The sequence below is a fragment of the Styela clava genome, chromosome 15 (assembly GCF_964204865.1).
Source record: "Styela clava chromosome 15, kaStyClav1.hap1.2, whole genome shotgun sequence".
NCBI classification, from domain to species: domain Eukaryota; kingdom Metazoa; phylum Chordata; class Ascidiacea; order Stolidobranchia; family Styelidae; genus Styela; species Styela clava.
This window is the reverse complement of record NC_135264.1, coordinates 8,339,547-8,356,342: the sequence shown is the minus strand read 5'-3', so window position 1 is coordinate 8,356,342 and position 16,796 is coordinate 8,339,547. Positions and strand designations below refer to the sequence as shown.

The window sequence follows — 16,796 nt, the reverse complement described above, 5'->3', positions numbered from 1 at the left end:
TCGCCTACAACCATACCACGGTGAATGCACCCGATCTCGTTCGATCTCGGAAGTTAAGCAATGTCGGGCTCGGTTAGTACTTGCATGGGTGACCGGCTGGGAATACCGAGTGTCGTAGGCTTTTCGTCGTCGTTTCATTCGATTTTGCTCTGTTTTCCAACAACTGCGAAATACAAATAGCCGAATAGACCACTACTTTATTGCCTACAACCATACCACGTTGAATGCACCCGATCTCGTTCGATCTCGGAAGTTAAGCAATGTCGGGCTCGGTTAGTACTTGCATGGGTGACCGGCTGGGAATACCGAGTGTCGTAGGCTTTTCGTCGCCGTTTCATTCGATTTTGCTCTGTTTTCCAACAACTGCGAAATACAAATAGCCGAATAGACTACTACTTTATCGCCTACAACCATACCACGTTGAATGCACCCGTTATCGTTCGATCTCGGAAGTTAAGCAATGTCGGGCTCGGTTAGTACTTGCATGGGTGACCGGCTGGGAATACCGAGTGTCGTAGGCTTTTCGTCGCCGTTTCATTCGATTTTGCTCTGTTTTCCAACAACTGCGAAATACAAATAGCCGAATAGACTACTACTTTATCGCCTACAACCATACCACGTTGAATGCACCCGATCTCGTTCGATCTCGGAAGTTAAGCAATGTCGGTCTCGGTTAGTACTTGCATGGGTGACCGGCTGGGAATACCGAGTGTCGTAGGCTTTTCGTCGCCGTTTCATTCGATTTTGCTCTGTTTTCCAACAACTGCGAAATACAAATAGCCGAATAGACTACTACTTTATCGCCTACAACCATACCACGTTGAATGCACCCGATCTCGTTCGGTCTCGGAAGTTAAGCAATGTCGGACTCGGTTAGTACTTGCATGGGTGACCGGCTGGGAATACCGAGTGTCGCAGGCTTTTCGTCGCCGCTTCATTCGATTTTGCTCTGTTTTCCAACAACTGCGAAATACAAATAGCCGAATAGACTACTACTTTATCGCCTACAACCATACCACGTTGAATGCACCCGATCTCGTTCGATCTCGGAAGTTAAGCAATGTCTGGCTCGGTTAGTACTTGCATGGGTGACCGACTGGGAATACCGAGTGTCGTAGGCTTTTCGTCGCCGTTTCATTCGATTCTGCTCTGTTTTCCAACAACTGCAAAATACAAATAGCCGAATAGACTACTACTTTATCGCCTACAACCATACCACGTTGAATGCACCCGATCTCGTTCGATCTCGGAAGTTAAGCAATGTCGGGCTCGGTTAGTACTTGCATGGGTGACCGGCTGGGAATACCGAGTGTCGTAGGCTTTTCGTCGCCGTTTCATTCGTTTTTTCTCTGTTTTCTAACAACTGCAAAATACAAATAGCAGAACAGGCTACTACTTTATCGACTACAACCATACCACGTTGAATGACCCGATCTCGTTCGATTTCGGAAGTTAAGCAATGTCGGGCTCGGTTAGTACTTGCATGGGTGACCGGCTGGGAATACCGAGTGTCGTAGGCTTTTCGTCGCCTCTTCATTCGATTTTGCTCTGTTTTCCAACAACTGCAAAATACAAATAGCCGAATAGACTACTACTTTATCGCCTACAACCATACCACGTTGAATGCACCCGATCTCGTTCGATCTCGGAAGTTAAGCAATGTCGGGCTCGGTTAGTACTTGCATGGGTGACCGGCTGGGAATACCGAGTGTCGTAGGCTTTTCGTCGTCGTTTCATTCGATTTTGCTCTGTTTTCCAACAACTGCGAAATACAAATAGCCGAATAGACCACTACTTTATTGCCTACAACCATACCACGTTGAATGCACCCGATCTCGTTCGATCTCGGAAGTTAAGCAATGTCGGGCTCGGTTAGTACTTGCATGGGTGACCGGCTGGGAATACCGAGTGTCGTAGGCTCTTTTTTCGTCGCCGTTCCATTCGTTTTTTCTCTGTTTTCTAACAACTGTAAAATACAAATAGCAGAACAGGATACTACTTTATCGCCTACAACCATACCACGTTGAATGCACCCGATCTCGTTCGATCTCGGAAGTTAAGCAATGTCGGGCTCGGTTAGTACTTGCATGGGTGACCGGCTGGGAATACCGAGTGTCGTAGGCTTTTCGTCGCCGTTTCATTCGATTTTGCTCTGTTTTCCAACAACTGCGAAATACAAATAGCCGAATAGACTACTACTTTATCGCCTACAACCATACCACGTTGAATGCACCCGATCTCGTTCGATCTCGGAAGTTAAGCAATGTCGGGCTCGGTTAGTACTTGCACTGGTGACCGGCTGGGAATACCGAGTGTCGTAGGCTTTTTGTCGCCGTTTCATTCGATTTTGCTCTGTTTTCCAACAACTGCGAAATACAAATAGCCGAATAGACTACTACTTTATCGCCTACAACCATACCACGTTGAATGCACCCGTTATCGTTCGATATCGGAAGTTAAGCAATGTCGGGCTCAGTTAGTACTTGCATGGGTGACCGGCTGGGAATACCGAGTGTCGTAGGCTTTTCGTCGCCGTTTCATTCGATTTTGCTCTGTTTTCTAACAACTGCGAAATACAAATAGCCGAATAGAATACTACTTTATCGCCTACAACCATACCACGGTGAATGCACCCGATCTCGTTCGATCTCGGAAGTTAAGCAATGTCGGGCTCGGTTAGTACTTGCATGGGTGACCGGCTGGGAATACCGAGTGTCGTAGGCTTTTCGTCGTCGTTTCATTCGATTTTGCTCTGTTTTCCAACAACTGCGAAATACAAATAGCCGAATAGACCACTACTTTATTGCCTACAACCATACCACGTTGAATGCACCCGATCTCGTTCGATCTCGGAAGTTAAGCAATGTCGGGCTCGGTTAGTACTTGCATGGGTGACCGGCTGGGAATACCGAGTGTCGTAGGCTTTTCGTCGCCGTTTCATTCGATTTTGCTCTGTTTTCCAACAACTGCGAAATACAAATAGCCGAATAGACTACTACTTTATCGCCTACAACCATACCACGTTGAATGCACCCGATCTCGTTCGATCTCGGAAGTTAAGCAATGTCGGGCTCGGTTAGTACTTGCACGGGTGACCGGCTGGGAATACCGAGTGTCGTAGGCTTTTTGTCGCCGTTTCATTCGATTTTGCTCTGTTTTCCAACAACTGCGAAATACAAATAGCCGAATAGACTACTACTTTATCGCCTACAACCATACCACGTTGAATGCACCCGTTATCGTTCGATATCGGAAGTTGAGCAATGTCGGGCTCAGTTAGTACTTGCATGGGTGACCGGCTGGGAATACCGAGTGTCGTAGGCTTTTCGTCGCCGTTTCATTCGATTTTGCTCTGTTTTCTAACAACTGCGAAATACAAATAGCCGAATAGAATACTACTTTATCGCCTACAACCATACCACGGTGAATGCACCCGATCTCGTTCGATCTCGGAAGTTAAGCAATGTCGGGCTCGGTTAGTACTTGCATGGGTGACCGGCTGGGAATACCGAGTGTCGTAGGCTTTTCGTCGTCGTTTCATTCGATTTTGCTCTGTTTTCCAACAACTGCGAAATACAAATAGCCGAATAGACCACTACTTTATTGCCTACAACCATACCACGTTGAATGCACCGGATCTCGTTCGATCTCGGAAGTTAAGCAATGTCGGGCTCGGTTAGTACTTGCATGGGTGACCGGCTGGGAATACCGAGTGTCGTAGGCTTTTCGTCGCCGTTTCATTCGATTTTGCTCTATTTTCCAACAACTGCGAAATACAAATAGCCGAATAGACTACTACTTTATTGCCTACAACCATACCACGTTGAATGCACCCGATCTCGTTCGATGCCGGAAGTTAAGCAATGTCGGGCTCGGTTAGTACTTGCATGGGTGACAGGCTGGGAATACCGAGTGTCGTAGGCTCTTTTTTCGTCGCCGTTCCATTCGTTTTTTCTCTGTTTTCTAACAACTGTAAAATACAAATAGCAGAACAGGATACTACTTTATCGCCTACAACCATACCACGTTGAATGCACCCGATCTCGTTCGATCTCGGAAGTTAAGCAATGTCGGGCTCGGTTAGTACTTGCATGGGTGACCGGCTGGGAATACCGAGTGTCGTAGGCTTTTCGTCGCCGTTTCATTCGATTTTGCTCTGTTTTCCAACAACTGCGAAATACAAATAGCCGAATAGACTACTACTTTATCGCCTACAACCATACCACGTTGAATGCACCCGATCTCATTCGATCTCGGAAGTTAAGCAATGTCGGGCTCGGTTAGTACTTGCACGGGTGACCGGCTGGGAATACCGAGTGTCGTAGGCTTTTTGTCGCCGTTTCATTCGATTTTGCTCTGTTTTCCAACAACTGCGAAATACAAATAGCCGAATAGACTACTACTTTATCGCCTACAACCATACCACGTTGAATGCACCCGTTATCGTTCGATATCGGAAGTTAAGCAATGTCGGGCTCAGTTAGTACTTGCATGGGTGACCGGCTGGGAATACCGAGTGTCGTAGGCTTTTCGTCGCCGTTTCATTCGATTTTGCTCTGTTTTCCAACAACTGCGAAATACGAATAGCCGAATAGACTACTACTTTATCGCCTACAACCATACCACGTTGAATGCACCCGATCTCGTTCGATCTCGGAAATTAAGCAATGTCGGGCTCGGTTAGTACTTGCATGGGTGACCGGCTGGGAATACCGAGTGTCGTAGGGTTTTCGTCGCCGTTTCATTCGATTTTGCTCTGTTTTCCAACAACTGCGAAATACAAATAGCCGAATAGACTACTACTTTATCGCCTACAACCATACCACGTTGAATGCACCCGATCTCGTTCGATCTCGGAAGTTAAGCAATGTCGGGCTCGGTTAGTACTTGCATGGGTGACCAGCTGGGAATACCGAGTGTCGTAGGCTTTTCGTCGCCGCTTCATTCAATTTTGCTCTGTTTTCCAACAACTGCGAAATACAAATAGCCGAATAGACTACTACTTTATCGCCTACAACTATACCACGTTGAATGCACCCGATCTCGTTCGATCTCGGAAGTTAAGCAATGTCGGGCTCGGTTAGTACTTGCATGGGTGACCGGCTGGGAATACCGAGTGTCGTAGACTTTTCGTCGCCGTTTCATTCGATTTTGCTCTGTTTTCCAACAACTGCAAAATACAAATAGCCGAATAGACTACTACTTTATCGCCTACAACCATACCACGTTGAATGCACCCGATCTCGTTCGATCTCGGAAGTTAAGCAATGTCGGGCTCGGTTAGTACTTGCATGGGTGACCGGCTGGGAATACCGAGTGTCGTAGGCTTTTCGTCGCCGTTTCATTCGTTTTTTCTCTGTTTTCTAACAACTGCAAAATACAAATAGCCGAATAGACTACTACTTTATCGACTACAACCATACCACGTTGAATGCACCCGATCTCGTTCGATCTCGGAAGTTAAGCAATGTCGGGCTCGGTTAGTACTTGCATGGGTGACCGGCTGGGAATACCGAGTGTCGTAGGCTTTTCGTCGCCTCTTCATTCGATTTTGCTCTGTTTTCCAACAACTGCAAAATACAAATAGCCGAATAGACTACTACTTTATCGCCTACAACCATACCACGTTGAATGCACCCGATCTCGTTCGATCTCGGAAGTTAAGCAATGTCGGGCTCGGTTAGTACTTGCATGGGTGACCGGCTGGGAATACCGAGTGTCGTAGGCTTTTCATCGCCGTTTCATTCGATTTTGCTCTGTTTTCTAACAACTGCGAAATACAAATAGCCGAATAGACTACTACTTTATCGCCTACAACCATACCACGGTGAATGCACCCGATCTCGTTCGATCTCGGAAGTTAAGCAATGTCGGTCTCGGTTAGTACTTGCATGGGTGACCGGCTGGGAATACCGAGTGTCGTAGGCTTTTCGTCGCCGTTTCATTCGAATTTGCTCTGTTTTCCAACAACTGCGAAATACAAATAGTCGAATAGACCACTACTTTATTGCCTACAACCATACCACGTTGAATGCACCCGATCTCGTTCGATCTCGGAAGTTAAGCAATGTCGGGCTCGGTTAGTACTTGCATGGGTGACCGGCTGGGAATACCGAGTGTCGTAGGCTTTTCGTCGCCGTTTCATTCGATTTTGCTCTGTTTTCCAACAACTGCGAAATACAAATAGCCGAATAGACTACTACTTTATTGCCTACAACCATACCACGTTGAATGCACCCGATCTCGTTCGATGCCGGAAGTTAAGCAATGTCGGGCTCGGTTAGTACTTGCATGGGTGACCGGCTGGGAATACCGAGTGTCGTAGGCTCTTTTTTCGTCGCCGTTTCATTCGTTTTTTCTCTGTTGTCTAACAACTGCAAAATACAAATAGCAGAACAGGCTACTACTTTATCGACTACAACCATACCACGTTGAATGCACCCGATCTCGTTCGATCTCGGAAGTTAAGCAATGTCGGGCTCGGTTAGTACTTGCATGGGTGACCGGCTGGGAATACCGAGTGTCGTAGGCTTTTCGTCGCCTCTTCATTCGATTTTGCTCTGTTTTCCAACAACTGCAAAATACAAATAGCCGAATAGACTACTACTTTATCGCCTACAACCATACCACGTTGAATGCACCCGATCTCGTTCGATCTCGGAAGTTAAGCAATGTCGGGCTCGGTTAGTACTTGCATGGGTGACCGGCTGGGAATACCGAGTGTCGTAGGCTTTTCGTCGCCGTTTCATTCGATTTTGCTCTGTTTTCCAACAACTGCGAAATACAAATAGCCGAATAGACTACTACTTTATCGCCTACAACCATACCACGTTGAATGCACCCGATCTCGTTCGATCTCGGAAGTTAAGCAATGTCGGGCTCGGTTAGTACTTGCACTGGTGACCGGCTGGGAATACCGAGTGTCGTAGGCTTTTTGTCGCCGTTTCATTCGATTTTGCTCTGTTTTCCAACAACTGCGAAATACAAATAGCCGAATAGACTACTACTTTATCGCCTACAACCATACCACGTTGAATGCACCCGTTATCGTTCGATATCGGAAGTTAAGCAATGTCGGGCTCAGTTAGTACTTGCATGGGTGACCGGCTGGGAATACCGAGTGTCGTAGGCTTTTCGTCGCCGTTTCATTCGATTTTGCTCTGTTTTCTAACAACTGCGAAATACAAATAGCCGAATAGAATACTACTTTATCGCCTACAACCATACCACGTTGAATGCACCCGTTATCGTTCGATATCGGAAGTTGAGCAATGTCGGGCTCAGTTAGTACTTGCATGGGTGACCGGCTGGGAATACCGAGTGTCGTAGGCTTTTCGTCGCCGTTTCATTCGATTTTGCTCTGTTTTCCAACAACTGCGAAATACAAATAGCCGAATAGACTACTACTTTATCGCCTACAACCATACCACGTTGAATGCACCCGTTATCGTTCGATATCGGAAGTTAAGCAATGTCGGGCTCAGTTAGTACTTGCATGGGTGACCGGCTGGGAATACCGAGTGTCGTAGGCTTTTCGTCGCCGTTTCATTCGATTTTGCTCTGTTTTCCAACAACTGCGAAATACGAATAGCCGAATAGACTACTACTTTATCGCCTACAACCATACCACGTTGAATGCACCCGATCTCATTCGATCTCGGAAGTTAAGCAATGTCGGGCTCGGTTAGTACTTGCACGGGTGACCGGCTGGGAATACCGAGTGTCGTAGGCTTTTTGTCGCCGTTTCATTCGATTTTGCTCTGTTTTCCAACAACTGCGAAATACAAATAGCCGAATAGACTACTACTTTATCGCCTACAACCATACCACGTTGAATGCACCCGTTATCGTTCGATATCGGAAGTTAAGCAATGTCGGGCTCAGTTAGTACTTGCATGGGTGACCGGCTGGGAATACCGAGTGTCGTAGGCTTTTCGTCGCCGTTTCATTCGATTTTGCTCTGTTTTCCAACAACTGCGAAATACGAATAGCCGAATAGACTACTACTTTATCGCCTACAACCATACCACGTTGAATGCACCCGATCTCGTTCGATCTCGGAAATTAAGCAATGTCGGGCTCGGTTAGTACTTGCATGGGTGACCGGCTGGGAATACCGAGTGTCGTAGGGTTTTCGTCGCCGTTTCATTCGATTTTGCTCTGTTTTCCAACAACTGCGAAATACAAATAGCCGAATAGACTACTACTTTATCGCCTACAACCATACCACGTTGAATGCACCCGATCTCGTTCGATCTCGGAAGTTAAGCAATGTCGGGCTCGGTTAGTACTTGCATGGGTGACCGGCTGGGAATACCGAGTGTCGTAGGCTTTTCGTCGCCGCTTCATTCAATTTTGCTCTGTTTTCCAACAACTGCGAAATACAAATAGCCGAATAGACTACTACTTTATCGCCTACAACTATACCACGTTGAATGCACCCGATCTCGTTCGATCTCGGAAGTTAAGCAATGTCGGGCTCGGTTAGTACTTGCATGGGTGACCGGCTGGGAATACCGAGTGTCGTAGACTTTTCGTCGCCGTTTCATTCGATTTTGCTCTGTTTTCCAACAACTGCAAAATACAAATAGCCGAATAGACTACTACTTTATCGCCTACAACCATACCACGTTGAATGCACCCGATCTCGTTCGATCTCGGAAGTTAAGCAATGTCGGGCTCGGTTAGTACTTGCATGGGTGACCGGCTGGGAATACCGAGTGTCGTAGGCTTTTCGTCGCCGTTTCATTCGTTTTTTCTCTGTTTTCTAACAACTGCAAAATACAAATAGCCGAATAGACTACTACTTTATCGACTACAACCATACCACGTTGAATGCACCCGATCTCGTTCGATCTCGGAAGTTAAGCAATGTCGGGCTCGGTTAGTACTTGCATGGGTGACCGGCTGGGAATACCGAGTGTCGTAGGCTTTTCGTCGCCTCTTCATTCGATTTTGCTCTGTTTTCCAACAACTGCAAAATACAAATAGCCGAATAGACTACTACTTTATCGCCTACAACCATACCACGTTGAATGCACCCGATCTCGTTCGATCTCGGAAGTTAAGCAATGTCGGGCTCGGTTAGTACTTGCATGGGTGACCGGCTGGGAATACCGAGTGTCGTAGGCTTTTCATCGCCGTTTCATTCGATTTTGCTCTGTTTTCTAACAACTGCGAAATACAAATAGCCGAATAGACTACTACTTTATCGCCTACAACCATACCACGGTGAATGCACCCGATCTCGTTCGATCTCGGAAGTTAAGCAATGTCGGTCTCGGTTAGTACTTGCATGGGTGACCGGCTGGGAATACCGAGTGTCGTAGGCTTTTCGTCGCCGTTTCATTCGAATTTGCTCTGTTTTCCAACAACTGCGAAATACAAATAGTCGAATAGACCACTACTTTATTGCCTACAACCATACCACGTTGAATGCACCCGATCTCGTTCGATCTCGGAAGTTAAGCAATGTCGGGCTCGGTTAGTACTTGCATGGGTGACCGGCTGGGAATACCGAGTGTCGTAGGCTTTTCGTCGCCGTTTCATTCGATTTTGCTCTGTTTTCCAACAACTGCGAAATACAAATAGCCGAATAGACTACTACTTTATTGCCTACAACCATACCACGTTGAATGCACCCGATCTCGTTCGATGCCGGAAGTTAAGCAATGTCGGGCTCGGTTAGTACTTGCATGGGTGACCGGCTGGGAATACCGAGTGTCGTAGGCTCTTTTTTCGTCGCCGTTTCATTCGTTTTTTCTCTGTTGTCTAACAACTGCAAAATACAAATAGCAGAACAGGCTACTACTTTATCGACTACAACCATACCACGTTGAATGCACCCGATCTCGTTCGATCTCGGAAGTTAAGCAATGTCGGGCTCGGTTAGTACTTGCATGGGTGACCGGCTGGGAATACCGAGTGTCGTAGGCTTTTCGTCGCCTCTTCATTCGATTTTGCTCTGTTTTCCAACAACTGCAAAATACAAATAGCCGAATAGACTACTACTTTATCGCCTACAACCATACCACGTTGAATGCACCCGATCTCGTTCGATCTCGGAAGTTAAGCAATGTCGGGCTCGGTTAGTACTTGCATGGGTGACCGGCTGGGAATACCGAGTGTCGTAGGCTTTTCGTCGCCGTTTCATTCGATTTTGCTCTGTTTTCCAACAACTGCGAAATACAAATAGCCGAATAGACTACTACTTTATCGCCTACAACCATACCACGTTGAATGCACCCGATCTCGTTCGATCTCGGAAGTTAAGCAATGTCGGGCTCGGTTAGTACTTGCACTGGTGACCGGCTGGGAATACCGAGTGTCGTAGGCTTTTTGTCGCCGTTTCATTCGATTTTGCTCTGTTTTCCAACAACTGCGAAATACAAATAGCCGAATAGACTACTACTTTATCGCCTACAACCATACCACGTTGAATGCACCCGTTATCGTTCGATATCGGAAGTTAAGCAATGTCGGGCTCAGTTAGTACTTGCATGGGTGACCGGCTGGGAATACCGAGTGTCGTAGGCTTTTCGTCGCCGTTTCATTCGATTTTGCTCTGTTTTCTAACAACTGCGAAATACAAATAGCCGAATAGAATACTACTTTATCGCCTACAACCATACCACGTTGAATGCACCCGTTATCGTTCGATATCGGAAGTTGAGCAATGTCGGGCTCAGTTAGTACTTGCATGGGTGACCGGCTGGGAATACCGAGTGTCGTAGGCTTTTCGTCGCCGTTTCATTCGATTTTGCTCTGTTTTCTAACAACTGCGAAATACAAATAGCCGAATAGAATACTACTTTATCGCCTACAACCATACCACGGTGAATGCACCCGATCTCGTTCGATCTCGGAAGTTAAGCAATGTCGGGCTCGGTTAGTACTTGCATGGGTGACCGGCTGGGAATACCGAGTGTCGTAGGCTTTTCGTCGTCGTTTCATTCGATTTTGCTCTGTTTTCCAACAACTGCGAAATACAAATAGCCGAATAGACTACTACTTTATCGCCTACAACTATACCACGTTGAATGCACCCGATCTCGTTCGATCTCGGAAGTTAAGCAATGTCGGGCTCGGTTAGTACTTGCATGGGTGACCGGCTGGGAATACCGAGTGTCGTAGGCTTTTCGTCGCCGTTTCATTCGATTTTGCTCTGTTTTCCAACAACTGCGAAATACAAATAGCCGAATAGACTACTACTTTATCGCCTACAACCATACCACGTTGAATGCACCCGATCTCATTCGATCTCGGAAGTTAAGCAATGTCGGGCTCGGTTAGTACTTGCACGGGTGACCGGCTGGGAATACCGAGTGTCGTAGGCTTTTTGTCGCCGTTTCATTCGATTTTGCTCTGTTTTCCAACAACTGCGAAATACAAATAGCCGAATAGACTACTACTTTATCGCCTACAACCATACCACGTTGAATGCACCCGTTATCGTTCGATATCGGAAGTTAAGCAATGTCGGGCTCAGTTAGTACTTGCATGGGTGACCGGCTGGGAATACCGAGTGTCGTAGGCTTTTCGTCGCCGTTTCATTCGATTTTGCTCTGTTTTCCAACAACTGCGAAATACGAATAGCCGAATAGACTACTACTTTATCGCCTACAACCATACCACGTTGAATGCACCCGATCTCGTTCGATCTCGGAAATTAAGCAATGTCGGGCTCGGTTAGTACTTGCATGGGTGACCGGCTGGGAATACCGAGTGTCGAAGGGTTTTCGTCGCCGTTTCATTCGATTTTGCTCTGTTTTCCAACAACTGCGAAATACAAATAGCCGAATAGACTACTACTTTATCGCCTACAACCATACCACGTTGAATGCACCCGATCTCGTTCGATCTCGGAAGTTAAGCAATGTCGGGCTCGGTTAGTACTTGCATGGGTGACCGGCTGGGAATACCGAGTGTCGTAGGCTTTTCGTCGCCGCTTCATTCAATTTTGCTCTGTTTTCCAACAACTGCGAAATACAAATAGCCGAATAGACTACTACTTTATCGCCTACAACTATACCACGTTGAATGCACCCGATCTCGTTCGATCTCGGAAGTTAAGCAATGTCGGGCTCGGTTAGTACTTGCATGGGTGACCGGCTGGGAATACCGAGTGTCGTAGACTTTTCGTCGCCGTTTCATTCGATTTTGCTCTGTTTTCCAACAACTGCAAAATACAAATAGCCGAATAGACTACTACTTTATCGCCTACAACCATACCACGTTGAATGCACCCGATCTCGTTCGATCTCGGAAGTTAAGCAATGTCGGGCTCGGTTAGTACTTGCATGGGTGACCGGCTGGGAATACCGAGTGTCGTAGGCTTTTCGTCGCCGTTTCATTCGTTTTTTCTCTGTTTTCTAACAACTGCAAAATACAAATAGCCGAATAGACTACTACTTTATCGACTACAACCATACCACGTTGAATGCACCCGATCTCGTTCGATCTCGGAAGTTAAGCAATGTCGGGCTCGGTTAGTACTTGCATGGGTGACCGGCTGGGAATACCGAGTGTCGTAGGCTTTTCGTCGCCTCTTCATTCGATTTTGCTCTGTTTTCCAACAACTGCAAAATACAAATAGCCGAATAGACTACTACTTTATCGCCTACAACCATACCACGTTGAATGCACCCGATCTCGTTCGATCTCGGAAGTTAAGCAATGTCGGGCTCGGTTAGTACTTGCATGGGTGACCGGCTGGGAATACCGAGTGTCGTAGGCTTTTCATCGCCGTTTCATTCGATTTTGCTCTGTTTTCCAACAACTGCGAAATACGAATAGCCGAATAGACTACTACTTTATCGCCTACAACCATACCACGTTGAATGCACCCGATCTCGTTCGATCTCGGAAATTAAGCAATGTCGGGCTCGGTTAGTACTTGCATGGGTGACCGGCTGGGAATACCGAGTGTCGTAGGGTTTTCGTCGCCGTTTCATTCGATTTTGCTCTGTTTTCCAACAACTGCGAAATACGAATAGCCGAATAGACTACTACTTTATCGCCTACAACCATACCACGTTGAATGCACCCGATCTCGTTCGATCTCGGAAATTAAGCAATGTCGGGCTCGGTTAGTACTTGCATGGGTGACCGGCTGGGAATACCGAGTGTCGTAGGGTTTTCGTCGCCGTTTCATTCGATTTTGCTCTGTTTTCCAACAACTGCGAAATACAAATAGCCGAATAGACTACTACTTTATCGCCTACAACCATACCACGTTGAATGCACCCGATCTCGTTCGATCTCGGAAGTTAAGCAATGTCGGGCTCGGTTAGTACTTGCATGGGTGACCGGCTGGGAATACCGAGTGTCGTAGGCTTTTCGTCGCCGCTTCATTCAATTTTGCTCTGTTTTCCAACAACTGCGAAATACAAATAGCCGAATAGACTACTACTTTATCGCCTACAACTATACCACGTTGAATGCACCCGATCTCGTTCGATCTCGGAAGTTAAGCAATGTCGGGCTCGGTTAGTACTTGCATGGGTGACCGGCTGGGAATACCGAGTGTCGTAGACTTTTCGTCGCCGTTTCATTCGATTTTGCTCTGTTTTCCAACAACTGCAAAATACAAATAGCCGAATAGACTACTACTTTATCGCCTACAACCATACCACGTTGAATGCACCCGATCTCGTTCGATCTCGGAAGTTAAGCAATGTCGGGCTCGGTTAGTACTTGCATGGGTGACCGGCTGGGAATACCGAGTGTCGTAGGCTTTTCGTCGCCGTTTCATTCGTTTTTTCTCTGTTTTCTAACAACTGCAAAATACAAATAGCCGAATAGACTACTACTTTATCGACTACAACCATACCACGTTGAATGCACCCGATCTCGTTCGATCTCGGAAGTTAAGCAATGTCGGGCTCGGTTAGTACTTGCATGGGTGACCGGCTGGGAATACCGAGTGTCGTAGGCTTTTCGTCGCCTCTTCATTCGATTTTGCTCTGTTTTCCAACAACTGCAAAATACAAATAGCCGAATAGACTACTACTTTATCGCCTACAACCATACCACGTTGAATGCACCCGATCTCGTTCGATCTCGGAAGTTAAGCAATGTCGGGCTCGGTTAGTACTTGCATGGGTGACCGGCTGGGAATACCGAGTGTCGTAGGCTTTTCATCGCCGTTTCATTCGATTTTGCTCTGTTTTCTAACAACTGCGAAATACAAATAGCCGAATAGACTACTACTTTATCGCCTACAACCATACCACGGTGAATGCACCCGATCTCGTTCGATCTCGGAAGTTAAGCAATGTCGGTCTCGGTTAGTACTTGCATGGGTGACCGGCTGGGAATACCGAGTGTCGTAGGCTTTTCGTCGCCGTTTCATTCGAATTTGCTCTGTTTTCCAACAACTGCGAAATACAAATAGTCGAATAGACCACTACTTTATTGCCTACAACCATACCACGTTGAATGCACCCGATCTCGTTCGATCTCGGAAGTTAAGCAATGTCGGGCTCGGTTAGTACTTGCATGGGTGACCGGCTGGGAATACCGAGTGTCGTAGGCTTTTCGTCGCCGTTTCATTCGATTTTGCTCTGTTTTCCAACAACTGCGAAATACAAATAGCCGAATAGACTACTACTTTATTGCCTACAACCATACCACGTTGAATGCACCCGATCTCGTTCGATGCCGGAAGTTAAGCAATGTCGGGCTCGGTTAGTACTTGCATGGGTGACCGGCTGGGAATACCGAGTGTCGTAGGCTCTTTTTTCGTCGCCGTTTCATTCGTTTTTTCTCTGTTGTCTAACAACTGCAAAATACAAATAGCAGAACAGGCTACTACTTTATCGACTACAACCATACCACGTTGAATGCACCCGATCTCGTTCGATCTCGGAAGTTAAGCAATGTCGGGCTCGGTTAGTACTTGCATGGGTGACCGGCTGGGAATACCGAGTGTCGTAGGCTTTTCGTCGCCTCTTCATTCGATTTTGCTCTGTTTTCCAACAACTGCAAAATACAAATAGCCGAATAGACTACTACTTTATCGCCTACAACCATACCACGTTGAATGCACCCGATCTCGTTCGATCTCGGAAGTTAAGCAATGTCGGGCTCGGTTAGTACTTGCATGGGTGACCGGCTGGGAATACCGAGTGTCGTAGGCTTTTCGTCGCCGTTTCATTCGATTTTGCTCTGTTTTCCAACAACTGCGAAATACAAATAGCCGAATAGACTACTACTTTATCGCCTACAACCATACCACGTTGAATGCACCCGATCTCGTTCGATCTCGGAAGTTAAGCAATGTCGGGCTCGGTTAGTACTTGCACTGGTGACCGGCTGGGAATACCGAGTGTCGTAGGCTTTTTGTCGCCGTTTCATTCGATTTTGCTCTGTTTTCCAACAACTGCGAAATACAAATAGCCGAATAGACTACTACTTTATCGCCTACAACCATACCACGTTGAATGCACCCGTTATCGTTCGATATCGGAAGTTAAGCAATGTCGGGCTCAGTTAGTACTTGCATGGGTGACCGGCTGGGAATACCGAGTGTCGTAGGCTTTTCGTCGCCGTTTCATTCGATTTTGCTCTGTTTTCTAACAACTGCGAAATACAAATAGCCGAATAGAATACTACTTTATCGCCTACAACCATACCACGTTGAATGCACCCGTTATCGTTCGATATCGGAAGTTGAGCAATGTCGGGCTCAGTTAGTACTTGCATGGGTGACCGGCTGGGAATACCGAGTGTCGTAGGCTTTTCGTCGCCGTTTCATTCGATTTTGCTCTGTTTTCTAACAACTGCGAAATACAAATAGCCGAATAGAATACTACTTTATCGCCTACAACCATACCACGGTGAATGCACCCGATCTCGTTCGATCTCGGAAGTTAAGCAATGTCGGGCTCGGTTAGTACTTGCATGGGTGACCGGCTGGGAATACCGAGTGTCGTAGGCTTTTCGTCGTCGTTTCATTCGATTTTGCTCTGTTTTCCAACAACTGCGAAATACAAATAGCCGAATAGACCACTACTTTATTGCCTACAACCATACCACGTTGAATGCACCGGATCTCGTTCGATCTCGGAAGTTAAGCAATGTCGGGCTCGGTTAGTACTTGCATGGGTGACCGGCTGGGAATACCGAGTGTCGTAGGCTTTTCGTCGCCGTTTCATTCGATTTTGCTCTATTTTCCAACAACTGCGAAATACAAATAGCCGAATAGACTACTACTTTATTGCCTACAACCATACCACGTTGAATGCACCCGATCTCGTTCGATGCCGGAAGTTAAGCAATGTCGGGCTCGGTTAGTACTTGCATGGGTGACAGGCTGGGAATACCGAGTGTCGTAGGCTCTTTTTTCGTCGCCGTTCCATTCGTTTTTTCTCTGTTTTCTAACAACTGTAAAATACAAATAGCAGAACAGGATACTACTTTATCGCCTACAACCATACCACGTTGAATGCACCCGATCTCGTTCGATCTCGGAAGTTAAGCAATGTCGGGCTCGGTTAGTACTTGCATGGGTGACCGGCTGGGAATACCGAGTGTCGTAGGCTTTTCGTCGCCGTTTCATTCGATTTTGCTCTGTTTTCCAACAACTGCGAAATACAAATAGCCGAATAGACTACTACTTTATCGCCTACAACCATACCACGTTGAATGCACCCGATCTCATTCGATCTCGGAAGTTAAGCAATGTCGGGCTCGGTTAGTACTTGCACGGGTGACCGGCTGGGAATACCGAGTGTCGTAGGCTTTTTGTCGCCGTTTCATTCGATTTTGCTCTGTTTTCCAACAACTGCGAAATA

The 16,796-nt window shown here is 46.7% G+C and overlaps 59 non-coding genes and 25 pseudogenes across 59 annotated transcripts; all 84 read left to right on the top strand.

Moving 5' to 3' along the window:
- Positions 1–2: 2 nt before the first annotated feature.
- LOC144415687 (5S ribosomal RNA) lies at positions 3–121 on the top strand. Its single transcript, XR_013471580.1, has one exon. It is a non-coding gene; the product is annotated as a 5S ribosomal RNA (ribosomal RNA).
- An 81-nt stretch (positions 122–202) lies between these two features.
- Positions 203–321, top strand: LOC144414281 (5S ribosomal RNA). The gene has a single exon (XR_013470170.1). It is a non-coding gene; the product is annotated as a 5S ribosomal RNA (ribosomal RNA).
- An 81-nt stretch (positions 322–402) lies between these two features.
- LOC144417963 (5S ribosomal RNA) lies at positions 403–521 on the top strand (annotated as a pseudogene).
- Positions 522–602: 81 nt separating this feature from the next.
- Positions 603–721, top strand: LOC144415759 (5S ribosomal RNA). The gene has a single exon (XR_013471652.1). It is a non-coding gene; the product is annotated as a 5S ribosomal RNA (ribosomal RNA).
- Positions 722–802: 81 nt separating this feature from the next.
- LOC144417485 (5S ribosomal RNA) lies at positions 803–921 on the top strand (annotated as a pseudogene).
- Positions 922–1,002: 81 nt separating this feature from the next.
- Positions 1,003–1,121, top strand: LOC144416378 (5S ribosomal RNA). The gene has a single exon (XR_013472271.1). It is a non-coding gene; the product is annotated as a 5S ribosomal RNA (ribosomal RNA).
- Positions 1,122–1,202: 81 nt separating this feature from the next.
- On the top strand, positions 1,203–1,321 carry LOC144414280 (5S ribosomal RNA). Its single transcript, XR_013470169.1, has one exon. It is a non-coding gene; the product is annotated as a 5S ribosomal RNA (ribosomal RNA).
- An 81-nt stretch (positions 1,322–1,402) lies between these two features.
- LOC144412286 (5S ribosomal RNA) lies at positions 1,403–1,520 on the top strand (annotated as a pseudogene).
- An 81-nt stretch (positions 1,521–1,601) lies between these two features.
- Positions 1,602–1,720, top strand: LOC144414279 (5S ribosomal RNA). Its single transcript, XR_013470168.1, has one exon. It is a non-coding gene; the product is annotated as a 5S ribosomal RNA (ribosomal RNA).
- Positions 1,721–1,801: 81 nt separating this feature from the next.
- Positions 1,802–1,920, top strand: LOC144414278 (5S ribosomal RNA). Its single transcript, XR_013470167.1, has one exon. It is a non-coding gene; the product is annotated as a 5S ribosomal RNA (ribosomal RNA).
- Positions 1,921–2,005: 85 nt separating this feature from the next.
- Positions 2,006–2,124, top strand: LOC144414277 (5S ribosomal RNA). Its single transcript, XR_013470166.1, has one exon. It is a non-coding gene; the product is annotated as a 5S ribosomal RNA (ribosomal RNA).
- Positions 2,125–2,205: 81 nt separating this feature from the next.
- LOC144417547 (5S ribosomal RNA) lies at positions 2,206–2,324 on the top strand (annotated as a pseudogene).
- Positions 2,325–2,405: 81 nt separating this feature from the next.
- Positions 2,406–2,524, top strand: LOC144412626 (5S ribosomal RNA; annotated as a pseudogene).
- Positions 2,525–2,605: 81 nt separating this feature from the next.
- On the top strand, positions 2,606–2,724 carry LOC144415686 (5S ribosomal RNA). The gene has a single exon (XR_013471579.1). It is a non-coding gene; the product is annotated as a 5S ribosomal RNA (ribosomal RNA).
- Positions 2,725–2,805: 81 nt separating this feature from the next.
- LOC144414275 (5S ribosomal RNA) lies at positions 2,806–2,924 on the top strand. Its single transcript, XR_013470164.1, has one exon. It is a non-coding gene; the product is annotated as a 5S ribosomal RNA (ribosomal RNA).
- Positions 2,925–3,005: 81 nt separating this feature from the next.
- LOC144415401 (5S ribosomal RNA) lies at positions 3,006–3,124 on the top strand. The gene has a single exon (XR_013471293.1). It is a non-coding gene; the product is annotated as a 5S ribosomal RNA (ribosomal RNA).
- Positions 3,125–3,205: 81 nt separating this feature from the next.
- On the top strand, positions 3,206–3,324 carry LOC144413014 (5S ribosomal RNA; annotated as a pseudogene).
- Positions 3,325–3,405: 81 nt separating this feature from the next.
- LOC144415685 (5S ribosomal RNA) lies at positions 3,406–3,524 on the top strand. The gene has a single exon (XR_013471577.1). It is a non-coding gene; the product is annotated as a 5S ribosomal RNA (ribosomal RNA).
- Positions 3,525–3,605: 81 nt separating this feature from the next.
- On the top strand, positions 3,606–3,724 carry LOC144416257 (5S ribosomal RNA). Its single transcript, XR_013472150.1, has one exon. It is a non-coding gene; the product is annotated as a 5S ribosomal RNA (ribosomal RNA).
- An 81-nt stretch (positions 3,725–3,805) lies between these two features.
- Positions 3,806–3,924, top strand: LOC144412246 (5S ribosomal RNA; annotated as a pseudogene).
- Positions 3,925–4,009: 85 nt separating this feature from the next.
- Positions 4,010–4,128, top strand: LOC144414274 (5S ribosomal RNA). The gene has a single exon (XR_013470163.1). It is a non-coding gene; the product is annotated as a 5S ribosomal RNA (ribosomal RNA).
- An 81-nt stretch (positions 4,129–4,209) lies between these two features.
- On the top strand, positions 4,210–4,328 carry LOC144414799 (5S ribosomal RNA). The gene has a single exon (XR_013470690.1). It is a non-coding gene; the product is annotated as a 5S ribosomal RNA (ribosomal RNA).
- Positions 4,329–4,409: 81 nt separating this feature from the next.
- LOC144412624 (5S ribosomal RNA) lies at positions 4,410–4,528 on the top strand (annotated as a pseudogene).
- Positions 4,529–4,609: 81 nt separating this feature from the next.
- Positions 4,610–4,728, top strand: LOC144417354 (5S ribosomal RNA). The gene has a single exon (XR_013473247.1). It is a non-coding gene; the product is annotated as a 5S ribosomal RNA (ribosomal RNA).
- An 81-nt stretch (positions 4,729–4,809) lies between these two features.
- Positions 4,810–4,928, top strand: LOC144415281 (5S ribosomal RNA). The gene has a single exon (XR_013471173.1). It is a non-coding gene; the product is annotated as a 5S ribosomal RNA (ribosomal RNA).
- An 81-nt stretch (positions 4,929–5,009) lies between these two features.
- Positions 5,010–5,128, top strand: LOC144416208 (5S ribosomal RNA). The gene has a single exon (XR_013472102.1). It is a non-coding gene; the product is annotated as a 5S ribosomal RNA (ribosomal RNA).
- Positions 5,129–5,209: 81 nt separating this feature from the next.
- On the top strand, positions 5,210–5,328 carry LOC144414273 (5S ribosomal RNA). Its single transcript, XR_013470162.1, has one exon. It is a non-coding gene; the product is annotated as a 5S ribosomal RNA (ribosomal RNA).
- Positions 5,329–5,409: 81 nt separating this feature from the next.
- LOC144415342 (5S ribosomal RNA) lies at positions 5,410–5,528 on the top strand. The gene has a single exon (XR_013471234.1). It is a non-coding gene; the product is annotated as a 5S ribosomal RNA (ribosomal RNA).
- An 81-nt stretch (positions 5,529–5,609) lies between these two features.
- On the top strand, positions 5,610–5,728 carry LOC144414272 (5S ribosomal RNA). Its single transcript, XR_013470161.1, has one exon. It is a non-coding gene; the product is annotated as a 5S ribosomal RNA (ribosomal RNA).
- Positions 5,729–5,809: 81 nt separating this feature from the next.
- Positions 5,810–5,928, top strand: LOC144417132 (5S ribosomal RNA). The gene has a single exon (XR_013473025.1). It is a non-coding gene; the product is annotated as a 5S ribosomal RNA (ribosomal RNA).
- An 81-nt stretch (positions 5,929–6,009) lies between these two features.
- LOC144414271 (5S ribosomal RNA) lies at positions 6,010–6,128 on the top strand. The gene has a single exon (XR_013470160.1). It is a non-coding gene; the product is annotated as a 5S ribosomal RNA (ribosomal RNA).
- Positions 6,129–6,209: 81 nt separating this feature from the next.
- On the top strand, positions 6,210–6,328 carry LOC144417754 (5S ribosomal RNA; annotated as a pseudogene).
- An 85-nt stretch (positions 6,329–6,413) lies between these two features.
- LOC144415341 (5S ribosomal RNA) lies at positions 6,414–6,532 on the top strand. Its single transcript, XR_013471233.1, has one exon. It is a non-coding gene; the product is annotated as a 5S ribosomal RNA (ribosomal RNA).
- An 81-nt stretch (positions 6,533–6,613) lies between these two features.
- LOC144414270 (5S ribosomal RNA) lies at positions 6,614–6,732 on the top strand. The gene has a single exon (XR_013470159.1). It is a non-coding gene; the product is annotated as a 5S ribosomal RNA (ribosomal RNA).
- An 81-nt stretch (positions 6,733–6,813) lies between these two features.
- LOC144417546 (5S ribosomal RNA) lies at positions 6,814–6,932 on the top strand (annotated as a pseudogene).
- Positions 6,933–7,013: 81 nt separating this feature from the next.
- On the top strand, positions 7,014–7,132 carry LOC144412623 (5S ribosomal RNA; annotated as a pseudogene).
- Positions 7,133–7,213: 81 nt separating this feature from the next.
- LOC144413013 (5S ribosomal RNA) lies at positions 7,214–7,332 on the top strand (annotated as a pseudogene).
- An 81-nt stretch (positions 7,333–7,413) lies between these two features.
- Positions 7,414–7,532, top strand: LOC144412622 (5S ribosomal RNA; annotated as a pseudogene).
- An 81-nt stretch (positions 7,533–7,613) lies between these two features.
- Positions 7,614–7,732, top strand: LOC144414798 (5S ribosomal RNA). Its single transcript, XR_013470689.1, has one exon. It is a non-coding gene; the product is annotated as a 5S ribosomal RNA (ribosomal RNA).
- Positions 7,733–7,813: 81 nt separating this feature from the next.
- On the top strand, positions 7,814–7,932 carry LOC144412621 (5S ribosomal RNA; annotated as a pseudogene).
- Positions 7,933–8,013: 81 nt separating this feature from the next.
- Positions 8,014–8,132, top strand: LOC144417353 (5S ribosomal RNA). Its single transcript, XR_013473246.1, has one exon. It is a non-coding gene; the product is annotated as a 5S ribosomal RNA (ribosomal RNA).
- An 81-nt stretch (positions 8,133–8,213) lies between these two features.
- Positions 8,214–8,332, top strand: LOC144414269 (5S ribosomal RNA). Its single transcript, XR_013470158.1, has one exon. It is a non-coding gene; the product is annotated as a 5S ribosomal RNA (ribosomal RNA).
- Positions 8,333–8,413: 81 nt separating this feature from the next.
- Positions 8,414–8,532, top strand: LOC144416207 (5S ribosomal RNA). Its single transcript, XR_013472101.1, has one exon. It is a non-coding gene; the product is annotated as a 5S ribosomal RNA (ribosomal RNA).
- Positions 8,533–8,613: 81 nt separating this feature from the next.
- LOC144414268 (5S ribosomal RNA) lies at positions 8,614–8,732 on the top strand. The gene has a single exon (XR_013470157.1). It is a non-coding gene; the product is annotated as a 5S ribosomal RNA (ribosomal RNA).
- An 81-nt stretch (positions 8,733–8,813) lies between these two features.
- Positions 8,814–8,932, top strand: LOC144415340 (5S ribosomal RNA). Its single transcript, XR_013471232.1, has one exon. It is a non-coding gene; the product is annotated as a 5S ribosomal RNA (ribosomal RNA).
- Positions 8,933–9,013: 81 nt separating this feature from the next.
- Positions 9,014–9,132, top strand: LOC144414266 (5S ribosomal RNA). The gene has a single exon (XR_013470156.1). It is a non-coding gene; the product is annotated as a 5S ribosomal RNA (ribosomal RNA).
- An 81-nt stretch (positions 9,133–9,213) lies between these two features.
- Positions 9,214–9,332, top strand: LOC144417130 (5S ribosomal RNA). The gene has a single exon (XR_013473023.1). It is a non-coding gene; the product is annotated as a 5S ribosomal RNA (ribosomal RNA).
- Positions 9,333–9,413: 81 nt separating this feature from the next.
- Positions 9,414–9,532, top strand: LOC144414265 (5S ribosomal RNA). Its single transcript, XR_013470155.1, has one exon. It is a non-coding gene; the product is annotated as a 5S ribosomal RNA (ribosomal RNA).
- An 81-nt stretch (positions 9,533–9,613) lies between these two features.
- On the top strand, positions 9,614–9,732 carry LOC144417753 (5S ribosomal RNA; annotated as a pseudogene).
- An 85-nt stretch (positions 9,733–9,817) lies between these two features.
- LOC144415339 (5S ribosomal RNA) lies at positions 9,818–9,936 on the top strand. The gene has a single exon (XR_013471231.1). It is a non-coding gene; the product is annotated as a 5S ribosomal RNA (ribosomal RNA).
- An 81-nt stretch (positions 9,937–10,017) lies between these two features.
- On the top strand, positions 10,018–10,136 carry LOC144414263 (5S ribosomal RNA). The gene has a single exon (XR_013470153.1). It is a non-coding gene; the product is annotated as a 5S ribosomal RNA (ribosomal RNA).
- An 81-nt stretch (positions 10,137–10,217) lies between these two features.
- LOC144417544 (5S ribosomal RNA) lies at positions 10,218–10,336 on the top strand (annotated as a pseudogene).
- Positions 10,337–10,417: 81 nt separating this feature from the next.
- On the top strand, positions 10,418–10,536 carry LOC144412620 (5S ribosomal RNA; annotated as a pseudogene).
- An 81-nt stretch (positions 10,537–10,617) lies between these two features.
- On the top strand, positions 10,618–10,736 carry LOC144413012 (5S ribosomal RNA; annotated as a pseudogene).
- An 81-nt stretch (positions 10,737–10,817) lies between these two features.
- LOC144415683 (5S ribosomal RNA) lies at positions 10,818–10,936 on the top strand. The gene has a single exon (XR_013471575.1). It is a non-coding gene; the product is annotated as a 5S ribosomal RNA (ribosomal RNA).
- Positions 10,937–11,017: 81 nt separating this feature from the next.
- LOC144414763 (5S ribosomal RNA) lies at positions 11,018–11,136 on the top strand. Its single transcript, XR_013470652.1, has one exon. It is a non-coding gene; the product is annotated as a 5S ribosomal RNA (ribosomal RNA).
- Positions 11,137–11,217: 81 nt separating this feature from the next.
- Positions 11,218–11,336, top strand: LOC144414796 (5S ribosomal RNA). Its single transcript, XR_013470687.1, has one exon. It is a non-coding gene; the product is annotated as a 5S ribosomal RNA (ribosomal RNA).
- Positions 11,337–11,417: 81 nt separating this feature from the next.
- LOC144412619 (5S ribosomal RNA) lies at positions 11,418–11,536 on the top strand (annotated as a pseudogene).
- Positions 11,537–11,617: 81 nt separating this feature from the next.
- Positions 11,618–11,736, top strand: LOC144418213 (5S ribosomal RNA; annotated as a pseudogene).
- Positions 11,737–11,817: 81 nt separating this feature from the next.
- On the top strand, positions 11,818–11,936 carry LOC144414262 (5S ribosomal RNA). The gene has a single exon (XR_013470152.1). It is a non-coding gene; the product is annotated as a 5S ribosomal RNA (ribosomal RNA).
- Positions 11,937–12,017: 81 nt separating this feature from the next.
- Positions 12,018–12,136, top strand: LOC144416205 (5S ribosomal RNA). The gene has a single exon (XR_013472099.1). It is a non-coding gene; the product is annotated as a 5S ribosomal RNA (ribosomal RNA).
- An 81-nt stretch (positions 12,137–12,217) lies between these two features.
- LOC144414261 (5S ribosomal RNA) lies at positions 12,218–12,336 on the top strand. Its single transcript, XR_013470151.1, has one exon. It is a non-coding gene; the product is annotated as a 5S ribosomal RNA (ribosomal RNA).
- Positions 12,337–12,417: 81 nt separating this feature from the next.
- On the top strand, positions 12,418–12,536 carry LOC144415338 (5S ribosomal RNA). Its single transcript, XR_013471230.1, has one exon. It is a non-coding gene; the product is annotated as a 5S ribosomal RNA (ribosomal RNA).
- An 81-nt stretch (positions 12,537–12,617) lies between these two features.
- Positions 12,618–12,736, top strand: LOC144414260 (5S ribosomal RNA). The gene has a single exon (XR_013470150.1). It is a non-coding gene; the product is annotated as a 5S ribosomal RNA (ribosomal RNA).
- Positions 12,737–12,817: 81 nt separating this feature from the next.
- On the top strand, positions 12,818–12,936 carry LOC144417352 (5S ribosomal RNA). Its single transcript, XR_013473245.1, has one exon. It is a non-coding gene; the product is annotated as a 5S ribosomal RNA (ribosomal RNA).
- An 81-nt stretch (positions 12,937–13,017) lies between these two features.
- On the top strand, positions 13,018–13,136 carry LOC144417351 (5S ribosomal RNA). Its single transcript, XR_013473244.1, has one exon. It is a non-coding gene; the product is annotated as a 5S ribosomal RNA (ribosomal RNA).
- An 81-nt stretch (positions 13,137–13,217) lies between these two features.
- On the top strand, positions 13,218–13,336 carry LOC144414259 (5S ribosomal RNA). Its single transcript, XR_013470149.1, has one exon. It is a non-coding gene; the product is annotated as a 5S ribosomal RNA (ribosomal RNA).
- Positions 13,337–13,417: 81 nt separating this feature from the next.
- On the top strand, positions 13,418–13,536 carry LOC144416204 (5S ribosomal RNA). Its single transcript, XR_013472098.1, has one exon. It is a non-coding gene; the product is annotated as a 5S ribosomal RNA (ribosomal RNA).
- An 81-nt stretch (positions 13,537–13,617) lies between these two features.
- Positions 13,618–13,736, top strand: LOC144414258 (5S ribosomal RNA). Its single transcript, XR_013470148.1, has one exon. It is a non-coding gene; the product is annotated as a 5S ribosomal RNA (ribosomal RNA).
- Positions 13,737–13,817: 81 nt separating this feature from the next.
- LOC144415337 (5S ribosomal RNA) lies at positions 13,818–13,936 on the top strand. The gene has a single exon (XR_013471229.1). It is a non-coding gene; the product is annotated as a 5S ribosomal RNA (ribosomal RNA).
- Positions 13,937–14,017: 81 nt separating this feature from the next.
- Positions 14,018–14,136, top strand: LOC144414257 (5S ribosomal RNA). Its single transcript, XR_013470147.1, has one exon. It is a non-coding gene; the product is annotated as a 5S ribosomal RNA (ribosomal RNA).
- An 81-nt stretch (positions 14,137–14,217) lies between these two features.
- Positions 14,218–14,336, top strand: LOC144417129 (5S ribosomal RNA). The gene has a single exon (XR_013473022.1). It is a non-coding gene; the product is annotated as a 5S ribosomal RNA (ribosomal RNA).
- An 81-nt stretch (positions 14,337–14,417) lies between these two features.
- LOC144414256 (5S ribosomal RNA) lies at positions 14,418–14,536 on the top strand. The gene has a single exon (XR_013470146.1). It is a non-coding gene; the product is annotated as a 5S ribosomal RNA (ribosomal RNA).
- An 81-nt stretch (positions 14,537–14,617) lies between these two features.
- Positions 14,618–14,736, top strand: LOC144417752 (5S ribosomal RNA; annotated as a pseudogene).
- An 85-nt stretch (positions 14,737–14,821) lies between these two features.
- On the top strand, positions 14,822–14,940 carry LOC144415335 (5S ribosomal RNA). The gene has a single exon (XR_013471227.1). It is a non-coding gene; the product is annotated as a 5S ribosomal RNA (ribosomal RNA).
- Positions 14,941–15,021: 81 nt separating this feature from the next.
- On the top strand, positions 15,022–15,140 carry LOC144414255 (5S ribosomal RNA). Its single transcript, XR_013470145.1, has one exon. It is a non-coding gene; the product is annotated as a 5S ribosomal RNA (ribosomal RNA).
- Positions 15,141–15,221: 81 nt separating this feature from the next.
- On the top strand, positions 15,222–15,340 carry LOC144417543 (5S ribosomal RNA; annotated as a pseudogene).
- An 81-nt stretch (positions 15,341–15,421) lies between these two features.
- On the top strand, positions 15,422–15,540 carry LOC144412618 (5S ribosomal RNA; annotated as a pseudogene).
- An 81-nt stretch (positions 15,541–15,621) lies between these two features.
- On the top strand, positions 15,622–15,740 carry LOC144413011 (5S ribosomal RNA; annotated as a pseudogene).
- An 81-nt stretch (positions 15,741–15,821) lies between these two features.
- LOC144415682 (5S ribosomal RNA) lies at positions 15,822–15,940 on the top strand. Its single transcript, XR_013471574.1, has one exon. It is a non-coding gene; the product is annotated as a 5S ribosomal RNA (ribosomal RNA).
- Positions 15,941–16,021: 81 nt separating this feature from the next.
- On the top strand, positions 16,022–16,140 carry LOC144416256 (5S ribosomal RNA). Its single transcript, XR_013472149.1, has one exon. It is a non-coding gene; the product is annotated as a 5S ribosomal RNA (ribosomal RNA).
- Positions 16,141–16,221: 81 nt separating this feature from the next.
- LOC144412245 (5S ribosomal RNA) lies at positions 16,222–16,340 on the top strand (annotated as a pseudogene).
- Positions 16,341–16,425: 85 nt separating this feature from the next.
- LOC144414254 (5S ribosomal RNA) lies at positions 16,426–16,544 on the top strand. The gene has a single exon (XR_013470144.1). It is a non-coding gene; the product is annotated as a 5S ribosomal RNA (ribosomal RNA).
- Positions 16,545–16,625: 81 nt separating this feature from the next.
- LOC144414795 (5S ribosomal RNA) lies at positions 16,626–16,744 on the top strand. Its single transcript, XR_013470686.1, has one exon. It is a non-coding gene; the product is annotated as a 5S ribosomal RNA (ribosomal RNA).
- Positions 16,745–16,796: the final 52 nt, after the last annotated feature.